Raw genomic sequence first — 27240 nt, 5'->3', positions numbered from 1 at the left:
ACTCGACGGCACATAACAACAACAACAACAACAAATTTTACACACACACAACTACTGCTGTCGAGTCGGATTCAATTCATAACAACCCTTCCCTGGGTTTCCGAAGCAGTATCACTACTGAAGTAGATTGCCCAATCTTCCTTCATGTGCAACATAAAATGAATGGATAATTTTTCTTTAATTAAAATGGTGCTTTCTCTTTAGTATCTTCAGAAGGGAGTCCATACAGTCCCCAAAACGACTTGAGTGAAACACCAGTAAATAATATACTATATAATAATATATGAAATCCAGAGCCAATCCCTGAAACAGTATAGAGCTATTTCCCTGAGATTGGATTTGGGAGTTGGTGGTGTAGAGTAAGAACTACTTTCTCCTACATTTGCTATGGGTAAGGGAATGTGGGTCCACTGTTGTTGTTGTTGTTATGTGCTGTCGAGTTGGCCCCGACTCATAGCAACCCCTCCTTGGGCTTCCGAGGCAGTATCACTACAGAAGTAGGATTGCCCAACCTTCCTTGTGGGTCCACTAGCATTTTCAATTACAAGATTGCAAAAAGGGCAGGGAGGCCACATCTTCTGACCTCTTCTAACCCCACAAGAGGAAGACAGAATCACCATGAGCAGCCCAAGTCCTATTCCTACAAGGCCAGACATGCTGCCTCCCTCTAGCCCTTTCACCAACTGTTCCTCCCACAACATCCACCACCTCTCTCCTGGGTTCGATAATTCGCTGCAGTGGCCACACAGAGCTCACAGATTATGGGATTCATTAGGGAAGCACCAGGCTACAATTCAAGTTCAGGAAAAACACTCAGTCTCTGTCCCAGCCCACAGTCTCTCAGCCAACAGTCTCTCACAGTCTCTCTCCCAGCAGTGCTTGTCCCTCAGTGTCTCACTCAGCAATGTGTGTCTCTTGCGTCTCTTTCTCAGCAGCGCGTGTCTCTTTCAGCAGCACGTCTTCCTCAACCAGCAGCCAGAGAGGGTTCTGTCACTAGGAGGCCTCCTTCTGAGCCTGACAGAGTGGCCAAACCAACCAATCAAAACATCAGAATTCTAAGCATCTGAGAGAGAGCAGGAACCTCCCAGAACATTGCTTTGTGTTGTGCCCAACAGAAATACCCCAGGTGGGTAACTTTTACAATCAGGAGCTCCTCAGTTGCTCAGAGCAAATTCCACCAAGAGTTTACAAAGACTTATGGCTAGAAAGGCCATACCAGGTAATTTACTATACTGCAAAGATAATCTTTCTGGAAATTTCTAGATGAGTGTTTTAACCTTTAAGTAAAATGCTTCCATTTTTTAGGTTGATTAGTATAATTGTCTCAAAGCTAAGCAATTTTAAATAACTATTCCTGAGATTGCCAGAAAATAGACTTGTGAACTAAATATATCCCAGTGCTATAATGTCCAATGCTTGAGGAGACTTCAATAAACAGCAAGACTAGAAAAGCATGCAATCAAATAAATCAGGTTGCATAAACACCTCGGTTATGGTTATGAATGTCAGACTTAAGAGCAACCTCTACTTCCCCTTTAATGTTATATAAATTTGCCTTCACTTTGAAAGGAATGAACTGACTCCTATGTGCAACAAATTCTTCATCACAATGACCTTCATTCATTACAGGTGCAGCTTTTAAATCATTGAAAAATGTTCAATTCTTTTCTTGCACTGAAGACTAAATAACAATCCTATATGCCTGGTCCAACTTACCTACAAATTCTTAAAGACACAGTTAGAAATGGATCTCATTCATAACCTGGGGACTGCCTGTATAGTGTTTGATTTGTTAGATCATGTTTCTTAAATGTGTTCTTTTTAGATGTGAGTGAGGATAGTTTAAGGAGCAAACTCAATCACTTTCAAATATTTCTATGTAAGATCCAAACGTGTGTGATGGGGCTATAAACTGATAAGGAAAAGATGTGGTACCTAGTGCCTTTTACTTCCCCATTTAGTCTCCAATATACAATCTAATACACACACACTTTTAAGTGGACTCAGTTCTTGAAATTAGCTTTACACACATTGACTCTCACTTTAGAAAAATGCATTCACATGCTTACTTTCTGTTCCTCACTTTATCATCCTCCCCAACTCCTCAGGTGTGGCTGAAGTGGAAGTAACAGTCCTGGATACCATCACCCATTGGAAAGTGGGGGCTCTCTGCCTGTCCAATGACACTGGACTTGGACTCTCTCTTCCGGCCAGTCTCCAAGCCCTCCAACCTTCTTTGTGGAGTTCACAACTCTGTAGTTCATGGAGAGCCTTCTCAAGGCCACTGTCTTAAACTACTTTCCAAAATGCCTCTGGGTAAGGAAAATGAGGGTGAATTGAAAGGATGGGTGGAATGAAAGACTACCGGACAGTCAACTTCTGATTCTGTTCCCAAGACTATGGATAATTCTGTGAAGCATGTGTGTTAGCACTACAAATAAATAGTGCTAAGCGAGGCAGGACATGATCTGAGAGACAACACAATCATGCATGAACTACATCTGCTCAAACCAGGCCGTCCAAACCACAGGCAGTTTTGTTTTCTTTTAATTTCCTGAAGTTTGCAGAATCCTTTTCCACAAGTTAGAATTTATGCCAGGATGATTCTTGATGCTGACACAAAGCTCAATTTTCTCAATTCCATGTGTGTTATTCTTCAAGTCTTCATTTCTAAACTCCCACAATATGTAGTTTTAACTTCTCTTTTAGCACTTATCTCTGTAAAATATGCAACATTTTTTCTTATAATGTATTCCTTTGTAACACACAATACCTTCAATGTCAAGAACCCTTAAAATTTTCTGTGCCTTGTATAGAATAATAATTTAAAAAAAAAAAAAAAACTCATTGTCATTGAGTTGATTCTGACCAATAGCGACCCCCTCTGGGTTTCTGAGGTGGTAAATCTTTATGGAAGTAGATTGCCCAGTCTTCCTTACATGGAGTGGTTGGTGGGTCTGAACCGCCAACCTTCTAGTCAAATGCTATCAAGATGCCACCAGAGTGTCTTTTGTATAGAATAGACACATAATATATGTTGGAGAAATTGGAGGGAGAAGAGAAGGAACGAAGTAACTCAAGAAGAAAATCTGTATAGCAGGTAGGAACTTGGGGCAATATACCATTGCTGCTTTTCCCTCCTCTCCATTGCTGCTATATCTACAGATTTCTCCAATCTGGCCCAGTGCAAATGCAAGATCTTCCTAGTAGATAATCAGTCTTAATCTGTATCATTGCCATTCTCATGCTTCTCAAAGACTGTATGAACTTTTGCCTCAAATATTTTTTCCCAAAAATCCCCATTCACTGCAGCATCTCACACTTGGCTCTAATCCATGCATTCATTGTCTTTCCATATTCTGTCATTTCTGTCTCTTTGTTCCTTTATGGGTGATAGATCAGTGTGTAGCTGAAAGCCCCTCCAGCTTTCCTAGCTTCCCAAAGCACAAAGGTAAAAGATTCCTATTACATCTGTGGAAATGAGCAGCAAACCTTGTCTTAGACAGTATCTGCTAAAACTCTGGGTGAGTGACAGTCTCTGCAGAAAGGACTTGGGGGCGGCATCTTCTGACCTCCTCCAGCTTCACAAGAGGAAGACAGAATCACCATCAACAACCCAACACTTACTCCTAAGAGGCGAGACATGCTGCCACTATCCAAATTTTTTACTAACTCTGACACCAGCCATCCCTCCCACAGCACCCACTACTTCTCTGCCGGATTTGATAATTCGTTGCAATGGCCACACGGAACTCACAGACAATATTCACAATTATGGGGTTTATTAGGGAAGTAACAGTTTACAATCCAGGTTCAGGAACATGCTCAGGATACAATTCTTCTATCAGCCTGGCCTCTGACCTGCTCGCACAAGTGTTACAAAGCTCTTTTAGCTCTGCTGATAGGTACACCTATGTGCACCCCACTCCACCAGCAAGCCTGCTGACCAAGGGTGCTCAGCTTCCTCACTTTGTGGGCTGGAAAGCGGGCTACTCTGTCTCCTGTCTCTTTGTTCCTCTGCCACTTTCTCTCAGCCGGAGATCTCTCCCAGCTGGATGTCTCTCTCTGTTGGGCATCTCCCATTGCTGGGCATCTCTCTCTGCTGAGCATCTCTGCCAAGAAGGTCCAGTGCAGGGATCTAGGACCTAAGGATGCACTCTACTTCACCTCCAGCTCTTGTCACTTGATGGCAGTTAGATCCCTCTTTCTGCCTCTAGAAAGGCTCATTTTAAGCCTGACGGAGTGACAAAACTAACCAATCCCAACATCCGAGTTCTACATACCTTATTTGCACAGTCCTACCCGGTAATCAGGAGCTCTGGTAGCATAGTGGCTACAGCACTTGACTGCTAACCAGAAGGCTGGCGGTTCAAACCCACCAGCCACTCCTCGGAAGGAAGGTTGGGCAATCCTACTTCCGTAGTGATACTGCCTCGGAAACCCAAGGAGGGGTCGCTATGAGTCGGGGCCGACTCGACGGCAAATAACAACAACAACAACCCAGTAATCTGGTGAGAGTTACAAAAACTATGACTAGAAAAGCCATATCAAGTAATTCATTACACCGTAGTCTCTGAAAAGGTCCAATCCCCACCAATCAATAAGGGTGGTAGATATCTGAACATAGCCTACATCACATTCTCCTTTTTGTGTCCCATAAATGTAATTATATAAGCCTTATGTCTTTTCTTCTTTTGAGTTTTATCCACAATGACCCTTTCACATAGCCTCAACCCCATAATCACTATTCTTGAACACTAGTTACTCAATATATATTAGCCTTGGTTTTTTTTTTTTTTCAGTTTTATTTTCTATTCCAGCCAGTTTTAAGGTTAAACTGCAGCCCCCTCAAAGTGATTACAGAGCATATATGCATTTTCCACTATTAAGGAAGACTTAGACTACTATCAAGGTGATACTCATTTTTCCAAGTTCTTTGTTTTAGGAAATGTGAACTCCTCAGTGAGTGCAGAGGCAATACAGTTCCTAGAGCTGTGTGGAAAGGAGGTTGCTAAGGTCCCTGAGATTGAGGAAAGACACGGTCATTAAAACCCTGTAGGTAAGTCAATCTGGCCCATTTCACGTATTTTTCTGGGTCCCCAACGATTATAATAAAAATTACTGTGGCCATTCTTGAGATAACAAAGAAAAATTAATATTATACTCTTACAATCCATCCCATAAACTAATAGAATTTCTGTCCCAGAAGTATGGCAGGACACACTGCTTATTTGATGTAAATAATTCTTTTATAAATTACGTGGGAGCTATTCCTTTTTCTTGATCTCCACCTCTCTAGTAAGATGCAGCTATTTCCTACACACCTATTGCTTTCATTCCCTGCCCCAGTTGTCCCCTCTCATTTTCTCCTCTGAAAATCTCCCTGGTTCTTCAACATTTTATGGATTTATAACAGTTTAATAATCAATTGGATGTTAAGCATACTTCAGTATAAACTTCATCTACCCTTCAGAGCAGGGACTCGGGCATTGTCTTCCCATCATTTGAATGTGCATCCCTTTTCTCCTTTTCTTTCTTTTTACCCACACCTGAAGGTATTGAGCAAGAGAAAACTTTCATCTCCATGGCTTGTGCTTCAAGTAAGAGTCCATCCTTATAATGATAGTGAAAGCAATGTCTCACAGGGAGATAGACTGCAAATTACAATTCATGCCCATACATATTATCTCCCATAATTTTCAGAATGTTCCATTAAAGTCAGAATAATACTAAGTATTTCTTCATATTCCTTTAACAGATGAGGACACTGAACCTAAGAGAGCAAGTTAACATGGCTCTGATGATGTAGACAAGACGAACACTAGTACATTCTTGGTTTACGTTCAGCCCTTTACTTCCATAGCTGTGGCTTCTCATTACAGCATCTGGCTGTAAGAGCCTGGACAAGATAGAAAGAGAGCAGAGTCATGATAAGTTTGAGTCAAAGAAGATATTCTTGAAAACAATTGATGATGAAACATATGGCACTCTATACTCATCTCACTAAAGGACTGATTTTTTTTTTCATGACAAAACACACAAAAAACATGACTTTATGTTTGAACTTCATCACAGGATTAAGAAACAATTGTAGCTTTCTGATAGTATTGCCACATAAGTATTAATTCTATGTCCATAGTGTATATGACATTGTACTTGCCATTTGAGAAGGACCAATATAAGGTGTATTCATGGTATCTATTCATAAACATGGGAATCCATTCAAATGTTGTATAGAATAGTGGAGGAAGTTAAATGACTTCTTATAAATAAATGTAAGAAGTCTTAATAAAATTAAAATAAAATCTGAGAGCCACCTTTTGGAGAGCTGCTGTGCACAGCAAACAGAACATGCTGAAGAGAGAGGGGAAGGACCACGGACCACATCGTGCCAAGAGGAGCTGGACTACTAAAGCTAATTTCATCACTAAGTCAAAATTCTTAATTCTTGGGCCCAGGATTCCTCAATGAGATATGATAACACTACTTACGGTCAGCTGTAACAAAAACAGTAATACAAACTGCTCACATTTAATGACATTTAATATGTTACAAGTACTGTTCTGAATGTTTTCCATGTATTATTTCATTAAATCATCAAACAAGAGCAAATTAGACCATGTAGAGGTTTAGTAATTTATCCCAGGTCACATACCCAGTAACTGGCAGACCCAATTCCATATCCAGGTAGTGTGGCTCTGAAGCCCCAACTCCAACCACTACATTTTATTGCAATTACAGATAAATTAACTCCTCTGATATGGACAGTCTTTTTCCAAAGGTACTAAAGTATCTGAGCAACTATCCTTGAAGCTCCCATGAAATGTGGTCAAAGAATCTGCCAGAGCTTCTTTCTGTTTTGAGTGAGTCACCTTGCACTCAGGAAACTTGGGACAAAAGGGCTGTGGTTATATATCTTATCTCTAAATTAGTATTCTGGGAGCTCTGGGAGTGTAGTGCCTAAGGCATTTGCCTGCTGACCAGAAGGCTGGTGGTTCAAACCCACCAGCCACTCCTCAGAAGAAAGGTGAGGCAATCTACTTCCATAGCGATACTGCCTCAGAAACTGAAGGATTGGTTGCTATGAGTCAGGTCTGACTCGACAGCATATAACAACAACAATGACATATTAGTATTCTAGTGACCAACCTATTGATAGTGTCTATTTCTTTTAGGGTCCTGGATGGCTCACTTTTTGTAAATATAATTTTTCCTTTGCCTAAATGGTAGTTTGGCATGTGTGTCTAAACATGACAGTCATTGTCTTTATTAATGTTGGCTACTTATGAACTGAAATTACTTTGACATTTAATCTTTCACATTCCCCAGGTGACATACCAAGATCTGTTATGCAAAATATACAAAACCTCTTCCAGATACCCTATGGCTATGGAGAACAGAATATGGTCCTATTTGCTTCTTACATCTATGTCCTGAACTATCTGAATGAAGCCCAACAGCGGGCTCAGGAAATAAAGTCCAAGGCCACAGAGATCATCAATAGTAAGTATGGCAGAGAAAATTTTTACTTTGTTCCTCTAAGCAGATATTTCCCAATTAGGCTTGAGTTATGTTACCAGATTTTAAGCCAGTAATGATAATTTTATGGAAATAATAATATTCCCTCCCTCTAATAGGATGCTTTGGATTGGTATAGCCATAATATCCACAAAACCATTATAGATCCTGCACAAAGAAGACCATGCAATGTCTATGGCTCCCAGGGTACATTAACTCATGGCAACCCTATGTGTGTCAGAGTAGAACTGCACTCCATAGGGTTTTAAATGGCTGTAATCCACTGCTGGGTGGATTCAAACCACCAACCTTTAGTAGTAGCCAAGCTCAAACCATTTGCACCACCCAGGGACCCTAATTTGCCATCACCCTCTTTTTGCCTTTACAGCATCCTGTTGTATGCAATGCTCCGCTCTGCCTAGAGTCAGCCTGGAACACAGCAAAGGAGGGGACCGTGGGAGTCATGTTTACACCAAGGCATTGTTAGCCTATGTGTTCACCCTGGTGGGAAACCAAGAGAAGAGAAGAGAAATTCTGAACTCACATGATGAGGAAGCTATGGAAGAATCCACAAACAAAGGACATTTTCCCCTTCTGCTCACACTGATTCTACAAAAAGAGACTATTACATCCTCCTGCTGAAATCAGTGAGCTTCTTTTGGAATTCCTTAGCCAGGTCATACACTGTGAGATCAGGGCACTTCTTATAAAAAATACCTTGTCTGGGATTGCATATGTTGCACAGAGCATGACATAATAGACACAGCATTACAGGTGAAGTATAGAATTTTATCCCTACCTGCTAAGACCAATATAGTAGACAATTTCTTTTCACATGATATCTGCCTATATAGTTGGATGAAAAGAAGTACATCCAAAAGCCAGGATAAAGGAAGTACAATTAGATTTTCAAAGTGTTTTTACCTCTATTTGCCAGAGATAACCTCACAAAAGTCCTCTGAAATCAATAAATTAAAAAAAAAAAAAAACACTGCTATTAGGTTGATTCCAACTCATGTCAGCCCTACAGGACAGAGCAGAACCACCCCATAGGGTTTCCAAGTCTATAAATCTTTGAGGAAACAGACTGCCTCATCTCTCTCCTGCAAAGCAACTAATGAGTTTGAACCACTAACCTTTTTTATGGTTAGTAGCTGAATACTGTAGCCACTGCACCACCAGAGTAGGTTTTTTGTTCTAGTTTATATTTCAATTACAAGGAAGTATCCCAAACGTGAGAGAACTCTCTGTTGCTTTTATCTTCCACCAACCCTAATAAAACATTTGAGAGATTGGCAAGTATGGTCTATGTTTCTTCTCCCCACAACATTCTCTGCCTTAGTCCCACAGAACTAAAGCAAATTCAGCATAGGGGTGTGAGTTAGTGAGTTTCTGAGGCTAATGTATTAGTATTTTCAGCTCCATATGAAATGACCGTGCACTATTTATCTACCAATAACTATAATCTTTTCCTTTTTCTCACCCTCACAATTCAGTCCACTGGGCACGACCTCAGAAACCCAGGGCACCACTAGAGCCTTTTTACCAACCCCAGGCTCCCTTTACTGAGGTGGAGATGAGGGCCTACGTGCTCCTTGCTAAACGCACTGCCCAGCCTGCCCCAACCTCAGAGAAACTGACTGCTGCATTACTCATGGCATCGTGAATTGGATCACAGAGCAACAGAATCCCTGTGGGGGCTTCTCCTCCACCCAGGTCTGTGGCTCCCAAAGTATCTTCTCTTCCAAATTCACTTTGCAAACGAGGCTTAAAAATAGGACAGTTACAAGGAAAAGAGAAGGGATAATTAAATTATGGAAGAATTATTTAATATTATTTGAGGACAGTGGAATATGAAGGAAATCAAAACCAAACCAAACTCACTGCCATCAAATTGATTCCAACTCATAGTGACCCTTTTTTTGGACAGAGTAGAATTGCCCTATATGGTTTCCAAGGCTATAAATCTTTACAGAAGCAGACTACCTCATCTTTCTCCCATGAAGCAGCTGACAGGTTTGAACCATCAACTTGATTAGCAATCAAATGCTTTAACCTTCCACCAGAGCTCCTATGAAGGGAAAAGATCTAATTCCCCAAACCAATTTTCACTAAGTCCTATGTTAACAAACTATCAACTTGGCTACTTACAACATCTATCCTCTCTAAATTTGTATTAGACCATCAGCATATGTTGGTCATTGGCCACACTCTAGACCAGGAATTCTCAATATTGGCGCTACTGACATTGTTTGCTGGATAATTGCTTGCTAAGAGTGGCTACCCTGTGCACTTTAAATGTTTCCCAGCATCCCTAGCCTCTCACCACTAGATGACAGTAGCACTCCATATGCTGTTGTGACAAATGAATCACTGATCTGAATTACAGAGAACATCTTTAGAATCCTGCAGGAATGTTCTAATGTGAACCAGAAAACGGTCTAATTAAAAGGAAAGTGATCAAGTAGAGCTCACTTTGATCTTTATGGAATGATTGAGAAGCTCCATTTAAGTACTCCGAGGAATTCAATCCCTCCACTCCTTTCTATTCCAAAAATCTTCATTAAGAGCTGCCTTTTTCCCTTCAAATTGATTAAAATTTAAAAAAAGCTAAAGCTCTTAAAAATTTCTTTTTCTACCTATCATAATTCTTTGGAAGGAAGGTTGGGCAATCTACTTCCCTAGTGATACCGCCTCAGAAACCCAAGGAGGGGTTGCTATGAGTGGGTCCGACTCCACAGCACATAAAAACAACAACAACGTCATAATTCTGGGAGCTCTGGTGGCCTAGTGCCTAAGGCATTTGACTGCTAACCATGAAGGCTGGCAGTTCAAACCCACCAGCCACTCCTCAGAAGGAAGGTTGCATAATCTACTTCCATAGAGATACCACCTCGGAAACCCAAGGAGGGGTTGCTATGAGTCAGATCGACTCAACGGTTTTGGTTTATCATAATTCTGGAAATATTTTACTAAGGTACAAATGATTATGTTAAACATCCAGACAACCTAGATTTCCCCTCTTACAAGTCCTCTAAATATCCAGGTGTACAGAATGAAACTTGTTTTTCAGACAGATTACAAACTAACCAAAACACACTGCCATCCAGTTAGCTCCAACTCATACCGACCCCTCCTTGAGTTTCTGAGGCAGTATCACTAAGGAAGTAGATTGCCCAACCTTCCTTCTGATTGTTGTTATGTGCCGTCGAGTCAAACCCGACTCATAGCGACCCCTCCTTGGGTTTCCGAGGAAGTATCACTATGGAAGTAGGATTGCCCAACCTTCCTTCCGAGGAGTGGCTGGTGGGTTTGAACCGCCAGCCGTCTGGTTAGCAGGCAAGTGTCTTAGCCACTATGCTACCAGAGCTCCCTCCTTCTGATTAGGCAGGGGAAAATAGCAAACTACATAAAGAGACAAAGAAAATTGTGGAAGTGCAACTTGTCTTATATCACTATTTTAATTCCCAATTTATTTCACTCTTACACCTAAATTTTCATTAATCACCTAGTTAACAACAGTCACTATTGTTGTTTTAACTTCTTAACTTTACACTTGTTCTTTGAGGTCTATATCCAAGGGCACTGTTGATGAGAATGAGCAGTCCATACATCCTGACTCACACAGTATAGTGCCTGAGGAAAATAACAATGCAAGTGAAAATAAATTGGGAAGCTAATCAGCTTAGTTTTTATTTCATTTGGAAAAAATACAGAATAACTCTGATGATGCATGAAAGAGAAAAAAAAGAAATCAGTTAGATGTATACTTTTTAGGGGGTGGGGTGAGATGAACATCCTCCAAAAGTGGCCAATTTAGGCTTTTGGAAAAAAAAAAATCTCAGCTACCAAAAAAATTACTCTTTGGTAAGAGAGCTACAGTAGTGGTTCTCCATGCCCTGTCTAGCTATGAAGCAGCCACTGTCTCCAGGACTGAGGTTACACAAGTAATCATTCAGGATTCACAGACCTTTTCCACAAATTTCCGAGTGGACAACAACTTACTGTTACTATAAATAAAAAAAATAATAATAATAATAATAAACCAAACTCATTACCATGGAGTCAAACCCAACTCATAGCGACCTCTCCTTGGTTTTCCAAGGTGGTATCACTACAGAAGTAAATTGCCCAACCTTCATTCCGAGGAGTGGCTAGTGGGTCTCATTGCCAGAGCTACTAGGGGAATATGCCAAAGCAGTGACTGGGAAAAAAATGTGTGTATCTTCAGGTGAGAGTCCTGAGTTATAATGCAGAGAGTTGGCTTTAACCTCTCTCATAGACATGGAGCTTCTCTCTTTCCTGGACAAGTAAAGGGCAAATCTGAAGTTAAATGATAAAAAAGTGAAAAGAGGCAGGAAAAGAGAGAAACCAATGGTGTCCTTGGTATCCTACAGACATTCCTGAAATACAACCTTATTCCAGAGAAGAAGGGCTCCTCATTTGCTTTGAAAGTATAGACTGTGCCCCAAATTTCTGATAGATCCAAAGCCAGCTTCCAGATCACAATGAATGTCAGGTCAGATCTTCTGACCATATCACCTAATTCTGTGTTCAAAAAATACCCTGAAACAATGGTAATTAATACTATAAATTTGAAAGCTATGTTATTAGATGAATATTATTTAAAATTGGTAGAGTTACTTAATTAATTTAGCCACTTATCATGTGATAAATGTGAAGTGATCCTCTTCTCTAGTAATTTTGTTTTCTTAAAACCTTAGAAGCTCTAGAGGTGAAATGTCTAAGGCATCTGACTGCTAACCAGAAGGCTAGTGGTTCAAACCCACCAGCAACTCCTCAGAAGAAAGGTTGTGCAATCTACTTCAGTGCCTTGGAAACCCAAGGGGGGATTGCTATGAGTTGGATCTGCCTTGAGGGCAGTGAGTTTGGTTTAGTTTGGTAGTAATGCTTTAAAGACCAAACAGACTAAGAGTAAATACAATACTTAGCAAAGCTTGGTATTAAATCTGTCAAAGAAAAAACATATGAATTATTGAAATGTCCTAATCAATCCCTACTTTTCCTTTATACTAATTTTGACTCAACTCATTCATAAAGAATAAATCTTCCTCCAGGATATGTACCTTCAGTTGACATGTCTTCTTTACCTCTTCTGAATAACTGAATTCTATTTTATCCTTGCTTTCATCAAATGGGTAAGTACCAAATAATAATGTTAAACTTAAAGTAGAAATTAAGTGTAAAATATAGAGGTCACCCATCATAATCTATCAAAAGCCTTATGGCAATCCCAAGAAAACATAGCATCAAATCATATAGCTCTGTATTTAATACTGATGATGCCAATATTATAAAAATAGATCATATTTCAGAAAATTAACCCAGTTGTTAGCCATCAATTCAGTCAAAGTATAAAGCATATTACTTACTCCCACATTTTGAAGCCTCTCAAGGGAGACATGATACATCCAAGCTAACTAAAAATATAAAAATAATACATACTAAATAACAAATGAATAATATAAATGGTAAGTCCAAAAGCTGTAGCTATGTTAAAAGTGCAGATTCCCAAGCTCTGCTCCCAAAGATTCTGATTTAATAATTTTTGGACTAAGCCTTGAGCGCCTGTGATTTTAGCAAGCTGTGGTCCTGATATACAGTCAGCGTTCCAAACAACAGGTGCCAAATATTAATATCATACACATTCAGAGAATACCGATCATAGTGGATAATAACGTGCTATGGAAATTTCCATGGAGACAAATAGGTTATTAGTGAGTCTTGAAGGACATTTCCTATCAAATACTAAAACCACATGCCCCCTTTTTTTTATGCTACAGTTACACAGAGAGTCACCGTGTCTCCAATATGGTGATTATTGATGTGAAGTATCTGGTTTTATTCCCCTGAAGCCAACAGTAAAAAAAGGTAAGTATTTTTTAAGCCTAACAGAATTCATACAATGTTGTTGTTATGTGCTGTTGAGTCAGACACTCCTCCTTGGGTTTCCAAGGCAATGTCACTGTGGAAGTAGATTGCCCAACCTTCCTTCTGAGGTTTGAACTGCCAGCCTTCTGGTTAGCAGTTAAGTGCTTTAGGCACTACACTCAATAGGATTTTCTATATCTCCAAACTAAGACTAAAGTCCTATAAATGTCATCTTGTACCAAAAAGTCTATTTTCTCCAAAGCCAAGAAATTAATTACATTACTTACTTATTTGCCTCTAATCTGAGAGACATGTGTGATATGAGAAAAACACAGAAAGAACTTCTATCGTTAAGCCACTCACAGGCTAGTTAGGGATTTGAAACACATGGGCAAGAAATAACAATCCAAGAAATATAGATTATGATTAAATACCAACCTGATTAATATGCACTAAAAATTTTGAGAATGATAAAAACAATGTGAGCTAACATCATCAAACATGCAAGAGTATCTAAAATGTTACTTGAATATTGAAAAATGGTGGAAATCATGACCTGAAAATACTTAATTTCCTTCTTTTCATAGGAAGACAGATTTTTCTCACAGTCAAGGCATGACAATATTGAATTCTGTCCCCAGAACTTGACTCCTCCCCTTCCCTCTCCACCCAACCCCATTTAATGCACCTTGACTATTTAATTCTGACAATAACGTAAAGGAAATCTTGTCCTCACAGTATCTGGAGAATAAACATTTGTCCCTTATTAACATCTGCTCTAGGATTCCAAATGGCTTCATCAGTTCTCTAACATTTTGAATTATCTAATTTTATTCAGCTTGACAGATCTAGCCATGTGAGAACAGAAGTATGCAGCAACCATGCCCTCATCAATGTGGAACAAGTGAGAGTCATGACAACTTGGCTGAGATTACACATCTTTCTACAGGAAACAAGTGATAGGAAGGTAGCAATAACTAGTAAAGCCCTTCCAGAAAGTTCCTCAATGTGTCTCATAAAAGAAATCTCCTTTTAAATATATGGAGTATTCTGTTCTCTTTTTAATCATTTTAAAATTGAGATTAGTATTTCTTTGAAATTTCAGTACAAAACCAATAGAACAAATGGTCAGTTGAGTATCCTGTTATTTTAAACACCATCCCCCCACCAACAAAAAGAAAGAATACGACCACAGTGGTTGGTTAATGATAGTGCTAATATTCTAATATATCACTATATAAAGTAAAATGAAAATGTTGCTGTTAGGTGTTATTGAGTAGAAGCATTCACTAGGCAGTTTCTTTTCTTGTGCCATATTAATTTCCTTCCTTCCTTCTTTACCCTAAAATTGAATCTGTCCCAAATCACCTTCTCTCACTTTTAATTGTGTATTGTTTTTTGTTTGTTTTTCACACCATTTCATCCAATAAAAACTATTAATTTTGAGGTACAACAAGTGGATATTGCTGGCAGGCAGGTTTCAAAAAAAAAAAAAACTATTAATTTATTGCTAGATTTGGGGGCTTTAGAGTCTGCCATTTGTCCTCAAAGTTATGGCACCAGAATGCGAGGAACTTACAGGAACATCATTCCCTCTTTTATATATCCGTATCTTTGCTGTAGTTAGGTTGTTTGAGGTTGTCAGGTCAGTTCTGACTCATAGTGACCTCATGTACAACAGAACAAAACATCACCTGGTTCTTCTGTGCCATCCTCACAATCGCTGTCATGCTTGAGACCATTATTGCAGCCACTGTGTCAATCCATCTCATTAGGGGTTTCGTCTTTTTCACTGATCCTCTACTTCACCAAGCATGATGTCCTTCTCCATGGACTGGTCCCACCTTATAACATGTCCAAAGTACATGAGACTAAGTCCCACCATCCTCGTATCTAAGGAGCATTTTGGCTGTACTTCTTCCAATACAGATTTATTCATTCTCTGGCAGTCCAAGGTATAGTCAATGTTCTTCACCAACACCATAATTCAAATGTTTCAATTCTTTTCTGGTCTTCCCTATTCATTGTCCAGCTTTCACATGCATATGAGGCAATTAAAAATATCATGGCTGGGGTCAGATCCACCTCAGTCCTCAAAATGACACCTATGTTTTTTAACACTTGAAAGAGTTCTTTTGCAGCACATTTTCCCAGTGCAGTACATCTTTTGATTTCTTGACTACCACTTCCATGGGTATTGATTTTGGTTCCAAATAAAAGAAAATCCTTCACAACTTCAATTTTTTCTCTATTTATCACGATATATTGCTCATTGGTCCAGTTGTGAGGATTTTTGACTTCTTTATGTAGACTGTATGTAGTCTTCAATCTTCATCAAGTAATGCTTCAAGTCCTCTTTACTTTCAGCAAACAAGGTTGTGTCATCTGCATATTAGAGATTGTTAATGAATCTTCCACCAGTCCTGATGCCACGTTCTTTTTCATATAGTCCAGCTTCTAGGATTAGTTGCTCAGCATAGAGATTGAATAAGTATGGTGAAAGGATACAACTCTGACACACACCTTTCCTGATTTTAAACCATGCAGTATCCCCTTGTTCTGCTCCAAACACAGCCTCTTTGTCTATGTGTAGGTTTTCCATGAGCACAATTAAGTGTTCTGGAATTCCTATTCTTTGCAATGTTATCTATACTTTGTTATGATCTGCACAATTGAATATATTTTCATAGTCGATAAAACACTAGTAAACATCTTTCTTGTATTCTCAGCTTTCAGCCAAGACTCATCTGCCTTCAAAAATAACATTTCATGCCCTCTTCTAATCAGGCTTGAATTTCTGGAAGTTTCCTGTTGATGCACTGCTGCAACTGTTTTTGAATTATCTTCAGCAAAAGTTTAATTGTGTGTGATAGTAATGATATTGTTCAATAATTTCCTTATTCTATTGGATCACTCTTCTTTAAAATGAGCATAAATATAGATCTCTTCCACTCAGTTGGCCAGGCAGCTGTCTTCAAAATTTCTTGGCATAGAGAAGTAAGTGCCTCCAGCACTGCATTCATTTGTTGAAACACCTCAATGGGTATTCCATCAATTCCTGGAGCCTTGTTTTTCACCAAGTCTTTCAGTGCATGCAGCTTAGACTTCTTCCCTCAGTACCATTGGTTCTTGATATATACTACCTCTTGAAATGGTTGAACATTGACAAATTGTTTTTAGGATGTTGTTCTTGTTATGTGCCGTCAAGTCATCTCTGACTCATGGTGACCCCTCCTTGGGTTTCCAGGGCAGTGTCACTATGGAAGTAGATTGCCCAATGTTCCTTCCAAGGAGTGGCTAGTGGGTGTGAACCACCAACCTTCTGGTTAGCAGTCAAGTGCGTTAGGCACTACGCCACCAGAGCTCTTGTTTTCAGGATAGTGGCTCTGTATTTCAGATAGTGACTCTGTAATTTTGTCCATCTTCTTTTGATGTTTTCTGCATCACTCACTATTTTGCCCATAGAATCCTTGAATATGGCAACTGGAGGATTCATTTTTTTTCTAGTTCTTTTAGCTTGAGAAATGCCAAGCATGTTCTTGTCTTTTGGTTTTCTAACTCCATGTCTTTGCATATTTCATTATAATACTTTACTTTGTCTTCTTAAGCTGCCCTTTGAAATCTTCTGTTCAGCTTTTACTTCATCATCTCTTCTACTCACTTTAGCTCCCTTATGTTCAAGAACAAGTTTCAGAGTCTCTTCTGACATCCATTTTGGTCTTTTCTTTCTGTCCTGTCTTTTTGATGACCTTTTTCTTTCTTCATGTATGATGTCCTTGAAGTTATCCCACATGTCTGGTCTTTGGTCCTTAGTGTTCAATGCATCAAATCTATTCTTGAGATGGTTCCAAAATTCATATGTGATATACTAAAGCTGGCACTTTAGCTCTTGGGAACATGTTTTCATTTTCTTCAGCTTCAGCTGGAACTTGCATATGAACAAATGATGATATGTTCTATAGTTGACCTGTGACCTGTTCTGGCTAATGATATTGAGCTACTCTATCATCTAGTTCCACAGATGTAGTAGATCTGATTCCTGTATTTCATCTAGCAAGGTCTTGTATTCCATCTAGCAAGGTCTATGTAGATAGTTGCTTTTTATGTTTTTGAAAAAAGATATTTCCAATGAGTAGGTTTTTGGTCTTGCAAAATTCTATATGCAATCCCTGGTGTTCTTTTTTCACCATGGCCTTATGTTCCAACTACTGGTGCTTCTTCTTTGTTTCCAATTTTCACATTCCAGTCACCAGTAATTATCCATGCATTTTGATTGCATGTTTAATCAATTTCAGACTGCAGAAGTTGGTAAATACCTATAAATCTATAAAAATTAAAAATGTAGATTCTTGAATTATCTTTAAACATCTGAATACAAAGCAAAGGGAATTTTTTATCTAGCCACACAGAAAATAATAGCATAATATTATCATTACAAATGATGCAAAGCCCTCTGCATCTTAGAAAACACTCAGGCCTAGTGAGTTAATCTTGTACAGTAATAAGCAAAGTATATGAATTGTCTCACTTACTTAAAAGAAAGCCTGGAGAATTTTATTGTTCACTGTAAAGAATTCCCAAGATTGCATTCTGAAACCCATCTTACCATCCACGAGTGTTTGCTCACCTAACAGACATATGTATATAAAAGTCAAAGAACAATGAAGACTATGTTTTACTTCATGGAGAAAAAGGAAGCTTTCCAAGTTCTTGATTACTCCTACATTTTTTTCTAGATGACAAATCAGACACTGAGCTCATCCTTCATGGTTCAACAGGATATCCTAGTAAGAGATTTGAAACCAGCCATAGTAAATGTATATGACTACTATGAGACAGGCAACAGAAACTAAGACAGTTAAACAATCTCAACCCAAAGCTAAGAAATGGGCATTTGAGAAATACGTGGGGGACTTCTGGTAAGATGGAGGAATAGATAGACAGCATACCCAGACCCTCTTCAACAAAGAAAAGACAGACTAAATTACGCAGATACAGAAGATAATCCTAGAGCCCTGAGCTTTGAAAGGATGGATGCAGAAGTGGATTAAACACCAACTATTGACTGCTAACCAGAAGGCTGGCAGTTCAAACCCACCAGCCACTCCTTAGAAGGAAGGTTGGGCAATCCTACTTCCGTAGTGATACTGCCTTGGAAACCCAAGGAGGGGTCGCTAGGAGTCGGGGCCAACTCGACGGCACATAACAACAACAACAACAACAACAGTAGAAGAACCTGGATGAAAACAGTGAGTAAGGAGATAAGCAGAACTGCAGACTGTCAGCTGTCCTAATGGCACAGACAACCTGCATATTTCCAAGTGGTATTAGAACCTGAGAATTAACCTAAAAATTAGCCTGGTTTTCTAAGCGCTGCATGGACTACTGCATGGGTAACTGACAACTGAGAAGGGAAACAGCAAAGAAGTTGACAGACTGAGCTGTACACTTTTGGCTGTCCGAAGGCACAGTCATTTTGAATGTTTACAAGTGGCAGCCATTTTAGATATTTAAAGTGACAGTATTTTTGTTCAAATTCTGGTGACCTAAGAATAGGCTCAACTTGCCAAAGACAGCACAGACAAAAGGGAAGCAGATGATGGGAGAGGAGACAAGTGGTGAATGCATGAGTGTTGCCAACTAGTGAATAGAGAAGCACCCTGCTTACTCAGATACATCCAAACAAAACAAAGAAAATGAAAACCATGGCTGAATCACTCCAATATACAATCACCAATTAAATTAAACACAAAAATGTCACAATGTCTTGGAGACAACAGAGCATCACAGGCCACACAAAGAAGCAAAATAAAGCAGGAGAAACAAGGGAGCAAGATACAGACCCATAACAAGTCCCTGAGGAAGAAGCAGCATTGCAACACCATGATAAGGAATTCAAAAGAATTATAATTAGGTACCTTCAATGGATTGTGAGACAGATCAAACGTTTTGTCAGTAAAACACTGACAAAATTGAGGAGAACACAGAAAAAAAAAAAACCATAGAATAATTTCAGAAGACAATACAAGAACAAAATGACAAAATAAATGAAAAATTAGAAATGATACAAAATCTACAGATAGAAATCCAGAAGATTAATACTACATTTTCAGAAATAGATAACACATTGAATGGGCAAAGGAGTAGAACTGATCCAATGGAAGACAGAATTCATGAGATTGAAGACAAATACTTCAATACTTCTTTGCAAAGGGATCAATCTGAAAAAAAGATCAAAACAAAATGAAGAAAGCCTAAAGTTCACGTGGGGTACCATCAAAAGGAATAACCTACATGTAATCACAATTCTAGAACAGAAGGAGACAAATAAAAACACAGAGAAAACTGTCAGAGATCTGTTGGAACAGAATTTCCCTGATATGATAAAAGATGAGAGTATATCCATTCAAGAAGTTCCATGAACCCCAAACAGGATAGACCCCAAAAGAATATCACCAAGACATATCATCATCAAACTCACCAAAACCAAAAACAGAGAAAGAATTCTGAAAGCAGCATGGGAAAAATGAAAAGTTACTTACAAAGAGCTACCAATAAGACAAACTTCTGATTTCTTGGAAGAAACCAAGCAGGAGAGAAGACAATGGGATGGTATATATAAAATCCTGAAAGGAAAAAATTTATGATCAAGAATTACATACCTGGCAAAATTGTCCCTCAGATATGATGATGAAATGAGGACATTACTAGATAAGCAGAAATTAAAGGAATTTTTTCAAATCAGACCAACCTAACAAGAGATGCTAAAAGGAGTCCTTTGGACAGAGAACCAACAACAGCAAACAACAACTGGCCATTAACACATATGATGACATAACCCAGAAACAAACCCACTTATGGAAGAATATAAAGTAAATAAGCCTACGAGGTTGTAAACAGGGAACCAAAGACATCAATTGGCAAATGAGGATAACTATAAAACAAAAAGAGGAAAAAAAAATGTGTAATTACAGAACTTCTAAATGGTGAGGAAGTCAAGATAATTGCAAGATAGAACACACTGTTCCAAACTTGGGAAGAAAATTATAATCACAGGGTAACCTCAAAGAAAAAATGATAAACCTTCACATCAAAATAAAAAAGAGGGCAAGTACAAATATTTAGCAAATACTAAAATAACAGCAATGAAGGAAGTGATAGCACAATTCATGAACAAAACAAGCTTAGCGCAGAAATCAGTAACACCATGAAAAAACAACATACCAAAATCTTTGGGACACAGCAAACCATAACAAAATGACAGCAACAAATTCATACTTGTCAATAATTACACTGAATGTCAAGGGATTAAATGTACCACTTGCAGACTGGATAAGAAAACATAATCCATCTATATGCTGTCTACAAGAGACAAACCTTAGAAAGAAAAACAAAAATAAACTAAAAATCAAAGGTTGGAAAAAGATATCAAGCAAATGGCAACCAAAAGTCAGTGGAGTGGCAATATTAATTTCTGATAAAATTGACTTTAAGATGAAAACCACCATAAGAGACAAGGAAGGACATTATATAATGATTAAAGGATTGATTAAACAAGAGGACATAACAATAATAAATATCTATGTACCCCCTGAAACAGCCCCAAAATACATAAATCAGACTTTAACAGAATAGAAAAGACAAATCAATGACTCCACAGTCATAGTTGTTGTTGCTGTTGTTATGTGCTGTGGAGTCATACTTGACTCATAGCGACCCTTCCTTGGGTTTACAAGGCGGTACAACTACGGAAGTAGATTGCCCCATCTTCCTTCTGAGGAGTGGCTGATGGGTTTGAAACAGTTGTAGTAAGAGACTTTAATACACCACTTTCAATCACAGATCGAACTGAAACTCAACAAAGACACAGAACTAAACAATACAATTCACCAACTTGACCTTATAGATATCTACAGAGCACTTCACCCAACAACAGCACAATATACATTCTTTTCCAGTGCACATGGACTATTCTCCAGGATAGACCATATGTTAGGCCACCAAGCAAGCCTTAATAAATTTTAAAACATTGAAATACTGCAAGACATCTTCTCAGACCACAATGCTATAAAATTAGAAATCGACAATAAGATCATCTCCAGAAAAAGGGCAAACACATGGAAACTGAGTAACACCCTCTTTGAAAATGACTGGGTAATAGAAGAAATTTAAAAAAAAGAAATTTAAAAAATTCCTTGAATCAAATGAAATGAAAACACCACATACCAAAATCTTTGGGACACAGCAAAAGCAGTGATCAGAGGCCAATTTATAGTAATAAATGCACACATTGAAAAAGAAGAAAGAGGCCAAATAAACACTTTAACCCAATAGCTCCAAAAATTAGAAAAAGGGCAGGAAAAAAAGCCTACAGTAACCAGAAGAAAAGAAATAAAAGAGATTTGAGCAGAAATAAACAAAACAGAAAATAGAAAAAATCAACAAGACTAGAAGTTGGTTTTTTTAAAAGATTAATAAAATTGACAAACCACTGGCAAATTTAACAAAGGAAACGAGAGAGAGAATACAAATAACATGGATAACAAATGAACTGGGCAACATCACAACAGAACCAACAGAAATTAAAAGGATAATATCTGGATACCATGAAGAACTGTACTCCAACAAATCTGAAAATCTAGAAGAAATGGACAAATTTCTAGAAACATACTACTTACCTAAACTAACACAGACTGAGGTGGAAAATTTGAACAGGTCCATAACAAAAGAGGAAACTTAAGAGGTCTTAAAAAAATTACCAACCAAAAAAGGACCTGGCCCAGACTGTTTCACTGGCAAATTCTACCAAACATTCAGAGAAGAACTGATAGCAATCCTACTCAAACTGTTCCAGAACACAGAAAAGGATGGAATCCTTCCAAATTCATTTTATGAAGCAAGCATAACCTTGATACCAAAACCAGGCAAAGACATCACTAAAAAGGAAAGCTACAGACCAATATCCTTCATGAATATAGAAGCAAAAATCTTCAACAAAATCCTAGCCAATAGATTCCAAAAAATAATACATCATGACCAAGTGGAGTTCATACCAGGTACGCAAGGATGGTTCAACATTAGAAAAACAATCAATGTCATCCATCACATAAATAAAACAAAGGACAAGAATCCATGATCATATCAACTGATGCAGAAAAAGCATTTGATAAAATCCAACACCCTTTCCTAATAAAAACTCTCAGCAAAATATGAATAGAAGGGAAATTCCTCAACATAATAAAAGGCATCTATACAAAACCAACAGCCAACATTATTCTCAATGGAGAAAGACTGAAATTATTTCCCTTGTGGACAGGAACAGACAAGGGTGTCCTCTATCACCACTTCTATTCAACATTGTATTGGAAGTCCTAGCCAGAGCAATAAGGCAAGAAAGGGAAATCAAAGGTATCCAAATTGGTAAGGAAGAAGTCAAACTATCCCTATTTGCTGGTGATATGATCCTATACATAGAAAACCCAAAAGACTCAAGGAAAAAAAAAAAAAAAAACTACTAGAACTAAATGAGAGATTTAGCATAGTGGCAGGATACAAGACCAACATACAAAAATCAGTTGGATTCCTCTACTCCAACAAAGAGACTGCTGAAAAGGAAATAAGGAAGTCAATACCATTTACAGTCACTACCAAAAAAAAAAAAACTTGGGAATAAATCTCACTAAGAACACAAAAGACCTGTACAAAGAGAACTGCCAAAGACTACTTCAAGAAAACATAAGAGATCTACATAAATGGAAGAACATACCATGCTTGTGGATAGGAAGAGTGAACATTGTGAAAATGTCAATACTACCCAAAGCAATCTATACATTCAATGCAATTCCAATCCAGATCGTATCAACACTCTTCAAGGATATGGAAAAACCAATCACTAATTTTATATGGCAAGGAAAGAGACCTCAGATAAGCAAAGCACTATTGAAGAAGAACAACAAATTAGGAGGTCTTACACTCCCAGATCTCAGAACCGACTGTACAGCCACAGTAGTCAAAACAGCCTGGTATTTGTACAACAACAGATACGTAGACCAGTAGAACAGAATTGAGAACCCAGAAATATATCCATTGACCTATGTTCAGCTGATTTTTGACAAAGCACTGAAATCCATTAAATGAGGAAGAGGTGGTCTCTTTAACAAATGGTGCTGGCAAAACTGGATATCCATTTGCAGAAATATGAAACAAGATCCATACCTCATACCATACACAAAAACTTACTCCTGATGATCAAAGACTTAAATGTGAAACCTAAAACTATAAAATTCCTCTAGGAAAAAAATAGGGGCATATTTAGTGGCCCTAATTTATGGCATAAGTAGATTGTCAAGCATAACCCAAAATTCACAAACAGCAGAAGATAAACTAGATGAATGGGACCCTCTAAAAATTAAATTTTTATGTGCTTCAAAAGACTTCTCCAAAAGAGTAAAAACAGAACCTACAGACTGGGAAAAAATATTTGGCAACAATACACATTAGAATACTATGCAACCCTAAATAATAATGTAGAATCTGCAAAACACTGCATAATGTGGATGAACTTGGAGGTATTATGCTGAGTGAAATAAGTCAATCACAGAAGGACAAATATTGTATTAGTTTATTATTTTAAAAAGTCAAGGAAAGGTTTATATATGGAAGGAAACTTTCTTTGTTTGTTTCCACCAGCCACTCCTCGAAAGGAAGATGGGGCAATCTACTTCTGTAGTGATACTGCCTCAGAAACCCAAGGAGGGGTCGCTGTGAGTCAGGTCCGATTTGATAGCACAAAACAACAACAACAGGGGTGGGAAGGGAGGGGAGGCAACACTGCAAAAATATAAATAAATAAACAACAATGAAATACCATCTCACCCAGCACTACCAGCCAAGTTCAAAGAAACAGAAAACAACAAATGTTGGTAAGAGTGTAAAGGGATGGAATCCTCATACACTGCTGGTAGGACTATAAAATGGTATAACTGCTGTGGAAAAATGGTATGGCATCTCCTTAAAAAGCTGGAAATAGAAATACCATATGATCCAGCAACTAAGTATATATCCTAGAGAAATAAGAGCCTCAACGTGAACAGATACACACAGGACCATGTTTTCTGAAGCATCATTCACAAAAACTTACTCCCAATGATCAAAGATGAATGAAAACAAGGAGATGAAAACAGCCTAGATTCTCATCAGTGGAGGAATGGATCAATAAACTATGGTTCATACACACAACGGAATACTCAAAACATTAAACAATAATGATGAATCCACAAAACATCTCATAACATGGATGAACTTAGAGGCCATTATGCTGAGTGTAATTAGTCTATCACAAAATGACAAATATTATAAGGCCACAATTGTGAAAAGTCAAGAAAAGGGATCACAAAAAAAAAATTCTTTGATGGTTTAGTGGGGGTGGGGTAGGGAAGGGAGGGTAAACCACTAACTAGAGGGTAAATACACACACACACACACACACATATATGGGGTTGTTATGAGTGGGATCCAGCTCGATGGCAGTGAGGTTTTTACTTTGTTTTTTGTTGTTTTTTTTTTTGTTTTTGATATAATAGCAAATCCCCATGTTTGGAAATTAGGAAGTATTCAAATATTCAATAAATATTTAATGTTTAAAAAAAGAAAGAAGGAAATGCATGGGACTCACTTATGACAACAGACCTTCTTTAAGTTCATTCAGCCAACATCATACCTATTTGTTTCTCTTCTTCAAGATGCACACTGTAAAAACTACTTACAGAACAAATTAATAAGTATTTACTGAGTTAGAAACTTAAAATTTTAAAAAAGAAGGCTAATACCTAGTGAATGCCCTCGAGTGATTTACAGGTTTGGAGAACATAATACCCATGCAAAGGTAATATAAGAAAGAAAGGTAGTTAATGGCAAGAATGTTGGTAAGCTAAGTGATAAGGAGTTTGACAGGCAAAATCAGCACACAAGGTTGGTGCACAAGGTCAAACAAGGAAAGGAAGACCTGAGCTGGATCCTGAAGAATGAGTATAATTTTTAGAGTAGATAGGAGCAGGACAGAATGCTTTAGACTGGAACAATAATCTTAAAAAAAAAATTATTAAGGAAGCAAGCTGCACAAACTGAGCAAAGGAGAAAACTATGCGCTAATGCAACCATGGTCATACCCAAAACCAAACTCACTGCCATCAAGTCAGTTCCAACTCACAGCGACCCCCATTGGGTTTCCGAGGCAGTAAATCTTTATGACAGTAGATTGCCCCATCTTCCTTCCATGGAGCGGCTCATAGGTTTGAACCACCAACCTTCTGGTTAGCAGTCTGATGCCTTAGACGCTACACCACAAGAGCTCCTTTAACCATGGTCATCACCACAAGAATTGAAAATTTTCACAGTTGTTATCTGAACAGATTTCATTTTCTTCAAGAGAAAAAGAATAGGTATTTTAACTATTCTATTCAACTCTGCTCTACTCAGATGGAGTTTTGACAATTTTGATATGAAGCACTTTTCTTTAACAATAAAGCAAACAGACCTAATAGGGCCCCTAGTTCATAGATATTTTCTTTCTTTCTTCACCCATATTTATTTCAGATGAATCTTCTATAGCTGAGTTTACTGCCTCAGGTAAGAGGTCACATGCCATGTCCATTAACCTATCAACTTTGCTCTCCACATTTCTTCCTCCATTTCAAATTTTCTACAAGTCTTTTCCTAGATCTGACATAATTCTATGACATATCTTCACACAAAAAGAAAATTTGGAGAAGAATACTTACTCTGTAAGTGGATGCTCCAACATTAGATATTCACTCCATCATCAGAGAAGTCAAAAAATATTTGTAGGAACACTATCTGTCATAGGTAACATTTTGCACCACAGCTAATTGGGTTTCCTTTGGCATAGGAGTCAACTAAGTATGGCTCTTGAGCCAAATCCAGCTCTAAAACCTATACGTGCAAATGAAGTTCTATTAGAACACAGTCATGCTCATTCCAAGGCATCTTGGAAGAAAGGCATGATGAGCTACTTCTTAAAAATCAACCACTGAAAATCCTGTGGAGGTGTGGGCAATGGGAGGAAATGGGAAGAATGCTATTACAGTGTGGGGATTACAGTATATGTCACAAAACAGAATGTATGGATTGTTTAATGGAAAACCAATTTGCTCTGTAAACTTTCACCTAAACCACACACACACACACAAATCCTGTGGAGCCCATTTGCACTCTGACATACATGGGGTCACCAAGAGTTGGAATTGACTACTGACTCCATAGCAACTGTTTCTTTGTTTTGTGTTTGTTTTTATGGCTGCCTTCATAAATTGAGTAGTTATGACATAGACAATATGGTCTTCAAAACATAAAATACTTATTATCTGGCCTTGTACAGAAAAAGTTTATCAATCCTTGTATAGTCTACTCTGTTGCCCATACTAAATGAAGAAATACTCACACTTAAGAAACCCCACAACCTTCTAATGTTTTTTTTGTCTCCACAGATACAGAGCATGGAAATATTTGAGGACCATACTTAGGCTACATATTTTGTTAGATTCTCTATCTTACACTTCTCTTTAGAAGGAATGGATTTTTTTGGCTCTATAAAACAGACACCAAAAAGGCTTGTCAAATAAATGTTTATTTCTTCTTGTCAAACTATCATTTATTCCATCATCCATTCATCAGGTATTAATTTTTTTTTTTTTTTACATGATGAGTCATATTGTTTTACCTAAGGTGGAGACTACAGATTTAATGTATCTGCTTATATTCTAGCTTTGGCTCTAACATGTAAGGTCAGACAATGATTAATTTAAAATAATT

The 27240-nt window shown here is 38.1% G+C and overlaps 1 pseudogene; it reads left to right on the top strand.

Annotated features, from left to right (window-relative positions):
* Positions 1–26938, top strand: part of LOC103193913 — a 59541-nt pseudogene extending 32603 nt beyond the window's left edge.
* Positions 26939–27240: the final 302 nt, after the last annotated feature.

Source organism: Orycteropus afer, unplaced genomic scaffold (assembly GCF_000298275.1).
Source record: "Orycteropus afer afer isolate SDZICR_OR568_19922 unplaced genomic scaffold, OryAfe1.0 scaffold00040, whole genome shotgun sequence".
NCBI classification, from domain to species: domain Eukaryota; kingdom Metazoa; phylum Chordata; class Mammalia; order Tubulidentata; family Orycteropodidae; genus Orycteropus; species Orycteropus afer.
Note: the sequence above shows the minus strand (reverse complement) of the source record. Positions and strands in the feature narration are given on the sequence as shown.